Genomic DNA, 9,951 nt, shown 5'->3' on the forward strand with positions numbered 1-9,951 from the left:
TCCCTAGCACACCCAGGAGTACGCGCTTCCCAGAAACTACTAACGGAGCGTGTTGTATGGCCAGGAATCAATGCCGATGTTCGACGATGGACTCGCTCATGTCTCCAGTGCCAGCGAGCGAAAACACATCGTCACACAAAGAGCCCTCTTCAACAGTTTCCGTTACCTTCTGACCGTTTCGAGGTGGTGCATGTAGACATCGTTGGACCATTACCGTCGGCAAGAGGATATTCTTATCTACTCACCTGCATCGATCGATTCTCCAGATGGCCGGAAGCAATCCCATTAATCAACATCTCAGCTGAGTCAGTGGTCCAGGCTTTCCTCTCTGGATGGGTCGCCCGTTTTGGCAGCCCCTCTGTCATCATCACCGACCAAGGACGACAGTTCGAATCATATCTATGGAAGGAACTTATGGAATTCCTCGGCACCACACATAACCGAACCACAGCATACCACCCTGAGTCGAACGGAATGGTAGAACGCTTTCATAGACAACTAAAAGCTGCCCTAAGAGCTCAAGCACGCCCTGATGATTGGATCGACAACCTTCCATTAGTCTTGCTTGGCATCCGTTCGGCCACGAAGGAGGGCAGTGGATTCTCGGCAGCAGACTTAGTATACGGATCTAGCCTGCGGCTTCCGGGCGAATTCTTAACCCCAACGCCACTTATCACACCCCCAGACCCCACTTTTGTCCAGAAATTACGGGCGGCCATGACAAACATTCGGCCTACACCACCACGCCAACCGACAACTCGTGCTACATATGTGCCTCATGAGCTCCACACAACTGAACACGTGTTTGTAAGAGTCGACGCTGTTCGACGCCCTCTACAGTCACCTTACGAAGGACCATTTAAAGTGGTTTCTCGAACACCGAAGTTCTTCACCATTGAACGCCGAGGACAGCGGGTAAACATCTCCATCGATCGCCTTAAACCAGCACACTGTGACGCTGCCCCAGACATCCCTCCAGAGACACATCCGCCGACTACGCAGTTCACTTTTCGACCACAGTTACCAGCAGCACCGCCACCTACGACAACGGACGATCCTGTACGACCTCTCACCCTACAACCCCAGTTACCAGCCGCACCACAACCTGATCCTGCGACGACGGACGATCCTGTGCGACCTCCCACCCTACGACCCCAGTTAGATGACATCAGCGAAGAGGAGGAAGTTAACTTTGATGGTTATGTAACGCGAGCAGGGCGTACAATTCGCCGACCAGCTAAGTTCCTTGATCAAGTATTTTTCCTTTCATCCCCTGGGAGGGGGAGTTCTGTAGCGAGTAGATTATCCCAATAATATACTCGCTCCAAATATAGTGTTAATGTTCCTGTCAACCTTTGGAGATGAATGAGGTGAGGCGTTGCCCGGGCAACACGGTGAGATGCCCGAGCAATATAAGCAGCGGTGTAGCGAACATTAACTAGTCTACTTTCAAGTGTGGTCTCGAGCAGACACTTGCGAGATACTGTACCGACGCTCAGTGCGCTCAACTCACACCAAAGTATCACCTGTGTACTTCTGTATATTCGACCAAATATATATATAGTATCTTAGTGTCTGTGTTTATTTGTCACCATACTTTACGTAACAATAGAACCGTTACAACTGCAAAACATCACCCCGACAACCCGGACCACAAAACACCTCCAGGACATCCCGAAACCAGTCCACCAACCCCTGTAACCGGACACAAAAATAAAATACATGCACCTGCGATTCACATAAACCACAATGAACACACGCCCCAGAATCACGCAAGCCAAGCATACACAACCACTCATTTGTCGCCAGCGACAAATGCAGAACCCGAAACAGCAATTCACGCTGCTGAGGCGCCAAGAACCGTGCCCCCAAACACGACCAGATACCACCCCAATCCCAACACGGGAACAAGCCCTCCACTCGAGGCCGCACCCGGGGCAACAACACCCCATACACAGCCTTGCACGAGAAAGACAGAAACCCAGGATGGCGGCAGAGCTCCCGAAGAATCCCCACGGCCCAAGAATAAACAGGGGGGGTAAACAAGGCCACCTCCTGACAAACCCCCAAATCAACCAAAAAACTGAAGCGAAGCGAGCAGAAAAAAACACCCAGCGTATTCAACCCCCCACCGAGAGCCAGCCCCCGACGCAACGAGACCCAGAAGAGGGCCTTGGCCTTCGTGAAGACGTCAGGAATGCCAACACCCCCCTCTCTCACCCCTAACACCAACGTCGAACGGCGCACCGGTTGATAACGCCCACACCATACATATCTATACACCACACTCTCCAAACTCAAGGCCTTCCGACGATCCAACGGGAAACATCGAGCCACAAACCAGACACGCGACAAGACCTTACACGCAACAAGCAGTCCCCTCTGATAAATCGTCAAGGGACGACGCGACAAAAGGCCAACTGCAACACCAACCGACCGAGAGACAGCACCCCAATTCCACTCCAAGGAGTGGTCATAGGAGGCAAACCAAGTAACCCCAAGAACCCGAATCGAGGAGACCACCGGAAACCACGACCTATCCCACACCAGGCGGGAGGCCCACTCACCGATCCCCATCGACCCCGACTTCGCCCGATTAAGAACGGCCCCCGTAGCGGACTCAAACCGCAGGAGAACGTCCTGGACAGCTTCAACAGAATCCTCCGAAGCTACAAATAGAATGGTGTCGTCAGTATACCCGCAAACGGGTAGCCGGAGACCGGACGGCAGACAAGGAGGCACGATCAAGGAACACGCTTTCACCGCCCGGAAAAGAGGTTCCTGAAAAATCACATACAAAAGCATGGACATGGGACACCCCTGACGAACGGAACGGCAAATAGGAAAAAATGAGCTAAAAAACCCATTCACACAAACGCGACTGCGACTCCGGACATACAACAAACGGACCCACCCTACAAACACCACCGGAAAACCAAGCCTCTCCATAGCACTAAAAACAAACTCTAAAGATACCCGATCAAAGGCCTTGGACCAGTCCAAGCTAATCATAGCCGCCGAAAGCCGATACTCGGACGCATAGAGAAGCACGTCACGAAGTAAGGCATTGCAATGCATCAGGGCACGGCCAGGCACACCACAAAATTGCTCCATAGAGACCACCGACGCAACGACACCCCGACATCGACGCGCTAAAACCTTAGAAAGAATTTTATAATCAACATTTAAGAGCGTAATAGGCCTCCAATTGGAAAACAACTGCAAATCGCCCGGCTTCGGGAGTAGCCGCACGATCCCGTCACAAAAGGAATCAGGCAGAGCACCCAAACGCAAACACGCCTGCACCACTTCCAAAAGCACCCCCCCCCCCCCAACACATCCCAAAAGGTAAGGTAGAACTCAATGGGCAGGCCATCCGCACCCGGCACTCTCCCAGAACGAAACGACCGAACCACCTCCAGGAGCTCCACCGTGGAAACATCCTGCACCAACCGGTCACACTCCGAGCGCGACAAACCGGGGAAGCACCTGTCCAAAAAGGAACCCGCGAGCACACTATCACCATGCACCTCCCCATAGAGTGCCTCCAACTCCCGCCGCGCGGTAAGCAGAACACCCTCTGTGCTAGAAATCACAGACCCATCAGGCCGCCGAAGGCCCTTGAGAAGAACGGAACCCCTAGCAGCCTTCTCCCTCCCTAAAAGAAAGGGAGAGAGCCTCTCCCCATCCACCCGCTCAGCTACACGAGCACGCACGCGAACACCGTCAGCCAACACAGCACGCAAATCACAAATACGCTCCTTACACTCAGCAATCTCACTAAAGCAGTCAACCCCAGCATTCAACTGCACATATAAAGAAGACAAACGCGCCTGAAGGAACCGCAGCAGACCAAACCTCCCGGCAGCCTCCCGCTTAGCAACAATCCCAAAAAACCTCCGACACTCCACCTTACACCACTCCCACCAAACGAACAAAGAGGAGAAATCAGCCTTCCGGGCAACGATGCCAACCCACCAGGCCCGAAACTGCGCACAAATACGTGGACAACGCAATAACCGACAATTGAGTTTCCACCACCCAGGCCCCACCCGCACCTGACTCCGGACACCAACCCGGACAACCACCAAACAATGATCCGAGAAAGCCACCGGGACCGTGCGAAAATCAAAAACCGAACACTCCCCACCAGAAACATAGAACCTATCCAACCTAGAACTCGCCCCACGCGCAGCGAAGGTATACTCCAACAAGCCGCGACACAAAACAGCCGCATCGCGAAACTCGCACGCACGCAAAACCTCAATTAAAGCGGCCGAAACATTCCGAGGGTGAGCACTAGAGCAATCCCTCACACACGTAACACAATTAAAATCCCCCCCAAAGATCAAATCCCGCGTATCATGCCGCAGGTATGGCAAAAGCCCCTCCCGAAAAAACAGCTCCCGGTCCTGACGATGCGCCACCCCAGAAGGGGCGTACACTGTCAAGAACGGAATCACAACCCCCAAATACTCAGCCCGAACAAACAAGACCCGCCCGTCTTCATCCATTTCCGTGTGAAGCACGGAAATGGATGCCCTCCGCGAAAACAACATCAGCGTTCCCCCAAAGGACGTCCTCGGCGGGTTCAACACAACATGATACTCAGCACACAACCCCTGCAACACAGACACATCCCGAACATTGTGCTCTTGGATCAGAGCCACATCCACCCGCTGCTCCCGAAGCACATCCACAAGGCCCAATTGGACCGCCAAAGCATTCAGACCACGAACATTCAAAGACGCACAAACAATAGCAGGCGCCATCGAACCCATTAATGACCCCCAGCCCCTCCAGGACCACCAGAGGGCACAGAGCCACCCACTGCAGAGGCGCCGTCATCATCCTGAGGCTCAAACTGCCGCCGCCCCAATGTCGGGGAATCCACCATAATGCCTGGCCTCTGATCCCGCAGGAGGCGGACAGTGTCGGCATCACCCAGCGAAGCACGCCGAGACCCCGCTGCCACTGACCAGGTATCACCAACGTCCACCACCGACGAGGAATTCTTGCTGCCAACCGGCACTGCATCACTTCCGGAATCCATATCAGACACAGGAGAATTAGGAGGAGGGGGGGGCACCACCCAAGGCACAACTCCGCGAAGTCCCCTACTCAAATCTCTGAATATGTTAGATATTAAGTCACTGCACATTCTCTCATGTGTATTATACATATATAAAACGCTGAACTGTAATGCCAATCCTGACCTCAAAAGCTTCATTGAAGGTTGTAACAGAGCCCATGAGCACCACACCAGAAATAAATACAGTTTTGATATTCCAAGAGTACGACTTAATCAAACTAGAAATGCTCTACAAATCAAGGGACTCAGAATGTGGAATGACCTTCCCAACCATATTAAAGACTGAACCTCTCTCAACCAGTTTAAGACAAAAATGAAGCACTATCTAATAAATTCCCTGTAACCTACTTACCCCTCTGTTGTCAATCCATGTCTGTTTTTTTTAAACAACGCTGTTTATTTGTTTATTTATTTATTTATATATATACAAGAAGGTACATTGGGTTTGTGAGAATACATTGTACAGTATTTACATTCTTGTAAAGCCACTAGTACGCGCAGCGTTTCGGGCAGGTCCTTAATCTAGCAGATAATTTTAAGTAGGTAATTTCTATCAGAATTGATAAATGATAAAGATACATTGCAAGAGAAAAATGAGATGAGAGAGCTTAGTAAGTATATTAAAGCACATTGTTATATTAAAGCTCTGATTGTCTGCTCTAAGCTCTGCTCTGCTCTGATAAAGCTCTGATAAAGCACATTGTTATATTAAAGCTCTGTTTGTCTGTAATAATTTGTAATTGTATTTGTGCTGCTTTTTCAGCCATGTTCCCCCCTCTTTAATCTCTATTTTTATTTGTTCTCATCACATTTTATTCTTTATACCCATTAGTATTAAGCTTCAGTCATTTATGTTTTTCCTGCCCTAAACGCTTTGCGTAATAGTGGCTTTAGGCATTGTATGTACTAGCTCTCTATATTAATCCAACAAACTTTGTAAAATCTCTTGTATGTATGTACCTTACCTAAATAATCATTTATTTATTTATTTATTATTTATATGATCAAGTGTCATGTATTTATTCAGACGAGAACAGCAGCGAACACAAACCAGCGCATATACGAACGAAAGGGTTTATATGTACATTCTTTTCAGTGAACGAACTTGTTTCTAGTGTACTGAACTGACGGTATCCGAAACTGCAGTAGTCGATTTGAGCAGTCCTCTAAACAACAGTCGCCATTGTAGCAGCACCAACCGGTGATGTCCAGCATAAGCATTAAGGGGGAAAACCTTGACACAAACTGCACCCATCATACAGAAGGAGCACCACCATAACCGCCAAGTGCTCTCATCAATTCTAACTCTAAGAAACAGCACTCAAGCCTTAACGCGTCTCCAACATTACCACTCGTGCCGTCATCCACTGGAGAAAACCCTTACACAAACTCTACCTATCATAAAGATGAAGACTCACCAGTGTCCAGAGTGTGGGAAGGTATTCACTCGTCTTGAACATATGAAGACTCACATGTTAGTGCATTTAGGTGACAAACCTCACGAATGTCCAGAGTGTGGGAAGAAATTCAGTCAGCTGGGAAATATGAAGACCCACATGTTAGTGCATTCAGGTGACAAACCTTATGCGTGTCCAATGTGTGGGAGTAGATTCAATCAGCTGGGAAATATGAAGACTCACATTTTAGTGCATTCAGGTGACAGACCTCATGTGTGTCCAGTGTGTGGGAAGAAATTCAGTCGTTTTGGAAATATGAAGACTCACATGTTAGTGCATTCAGGTGACAGACCGCATAATTATCTAGAGAGTGGGAAGAGCTTCAGAGAGCGTGGATATTTGAAGACTCACATGTTATTGCATTCGGATGATAAACCTCATGAATGTCCAGAGTGTTTGAAGAGATTCAGTCATCCAGGACATATGAAGACTCACATGCTAATGCATTCGGGTGACAAACCTCATGATTGTCTAGAGTGTGGGAAGAGCTTCAGAGAGCGTGGACATATGAAGACTCACATGTTAATGCATTCAGGTGAAAAACCACATGAGTGTCCAGAGTGTGGGAAGAGATTCAGTCGTCCTGGACATATGAAGACTCATATGTTAGTGCATTCGGGTGACAAACCTTATGAGTGTCCAGAGTGTGGGAAGAGGTTCAGAGAGCGTGGAAGTATGAAAACTCACAGGATGGTGCATGCAGATGAGAGACCTTTTGAATGTGCTGAGTGTGGCAAAAAATTTAGAACACGTGGAAATATAATAAAGCATATGTTAGTGCATTCTGGTGACAAACCTCATGAATGTCCAGAGTGTGGGAAGGGATTCAGTGAGCGAGGAAGTATGAAGACTCACATGTTAGTGCATTCAGATGATAAACCTCATGAGTGTCCAAAGTGTGGGAAGAGATTCAAACGACTTGGACATATGAAGAGGCACAAGATGATACATGCAGATGATATGCTAAACACTTTGAGTGTGGAAGATAATTAAGAGAATGTTGAAGGATAATGAGGTACATAATAGTATATTATCTTTATTCTAACAGTGTGCTACCACAATGTCAGTTGGATGTCCTTCAGAGGTAAATATGTTATATTTTGTTTGAGAAATACACTCCACAATGAAAGGCAACGCTCTAAAGATATTTTATTATAATGTTCTTCTATGAGAGTTAGATGCTCTTCATAGACCAAACAAGAACTAGAGAAGCTGTTATGTAGAAAAACTCAAAATCACATATAATAAGCACCCTGTAAAGAAATATTTTTTTTTTTTTTTAGTTTAGAAAAGATAAAACAAAGCTTTAAATGTGTTTTTCTTCATATTTATGAAAATAATGATGTGCTTTCTATACATATTTGTTTTGTGGAAATTTATTTAAAATGTAATATACTCTGTAGCTAAGTTATGGACATATTTTGTTGTAATATTATTTAACATTGGAGCTGATGAAGAAGACAGTCTGAGACATACTCAAGATGAGACCATTTTATTGGTAGGGAAATGTATATTAATCAAGGAATTAGCTCATCAGATTCATATGCAAACTGATGTCCATTTTTTATTTTTTGTTTAGGCCTATTTATAAGTTCTACTCTTGATTGGAAATGTCACTCAAGAATGTATTATAGGCAGATTGGCATTTATAACTGTCAGTCAAAAATTTATATTTCTCTAGCCTTTAGTTATCTAAGTAGCTCTTAAGCGGTCCATAGAATTACCCAAATCGGCCCAAAACTACACAAATCCTCCTAGCATTACGTAAGTAATGAAGAAATATGGTATATTTACTTACTATAATGTTGGTGCTACACGTAGAACATGATCAAACCTATTTTTACTCTGAAATAATCTAATTTCATAACGAAATGAGACATAAATATGTGAGAGGTGACGCCATAGGAAGTCGACGGTCCAAGCGACAATTGTGTGGAGCGACTTATCCAAGATATATGGTCGCCTGGAGTGTTTGCTGCCATATCAGCCTCCTGTACACAGTGATCCAGTAGTCGCATTTCATGGCTCAAATTGTCGCAAATTTAATTGGTGATATTAACAAGTAGAATGTGTATTTATAATAATATCTTTCATAAATAGCCACTAAATCTTTAATATTTATTAAACAAAACGTGTCTGGAAGTTAAATCAACTCCACAGGACAATAAATTTGTTATATAGATACTAGCGTTATTCGTTGGTATGCGTTCGCAATTTAAACTGCTCATGTCCTTTTCGTTCATTGAACACCGAACCCTACACGCCCTCTGATATATTGCTTAATTAACAAATATTCACAAATAAAGATTATATTTGTATATGTTATCAGAAAGGCAGATATAAAATAGTTTTTGTGAATCCATCATAGTGATTATACCTTATTAGAGAGGAAAAATATTCATATTTTAAACAAGGCTTCATGGCCAACGCTCTCCTTACCGATATGGGAACTACGACCTTCTGAAGATCAATGTTAATTTAATCTAGATATTGTAATAAACGAAGTTTTCTATGTCATCATAAAGACATAAATATAAGCTGCATGTTAATACTTTGGCATAAATATAACTAAAGTGAAAGTGAAGATATATGCCTTTTTATAGTTACTTGATGGCTCGCTCAGGGAGTGTGAAGGCCTCCACACAAGCCAATCAATTTTATAATTAATTTGCATATATGCAAAGTAACGTCATAGGTCTTTGTGTCAGAATAAAGACAGATGTAGACGATAATGTAACTACATTTCAAGGAAAACATATCTTAATATAATTATTAAATGAAAGCAAAGTTATGGTTAAATAAATAGCCAATACCACACAATCGCCGGTATCCGGACACATGAATAGTCGCATTAGGTGAAAGGAAATGTACCCAACCATTTCCATTTACCCAACCAGTTTGTGCACCCTATACTCATCCTCTGTGCGATAATTTATTGTGCACCCCATACTCATCTTGTTACCAGTAGTTTGTGCAACCCATACTCATCCTGTGACCCGTAATTTATTGTGCATCCCATACTCATCCTGTTACCGGTAGTTTGTGCAGCCCATACCCAGCAAACACAGAACGTTTGTGGGCGTTTTTAAATGGTTCCACAAAGGTAATACTGTAACTTTTGACATAAATACGTATATCTGATGTTCTTAAAACCAAAGGATATAACTAAAAACATATATTCTTGAGACACAGTTTTTTAAGATTTATGTAAAAATTTAAAAATAATAGTGAATGCTATGGTATTATAATGTTTTCATGCTTTATATTTAAGAATAAATAATTTTCAGTCAACATTTAGTTTTTTTTGTTTACTTTCTGTAAAGCTATCCAATTTACGTTCTTATAACATAAATATAACATTTATATGACGTCAGTATAACGTTATTTACACGACATCATTAC

Source organism: Procambarus clarkii, chromosome 12 (genome assembly GCF_040958095.1).
Source record: "Procambarus clarkii isolate CNS0578487 chromosome 12, FALCON_Pclarkii_2.0, whole genome shotgun sequence".
Classification (NCBI taxonomy): Eukaryota; Metazoa; Arthropoda; class Malacostraca; order Decapoda; family Cambaridae; genus Procambarus; species Procambarus clarkii.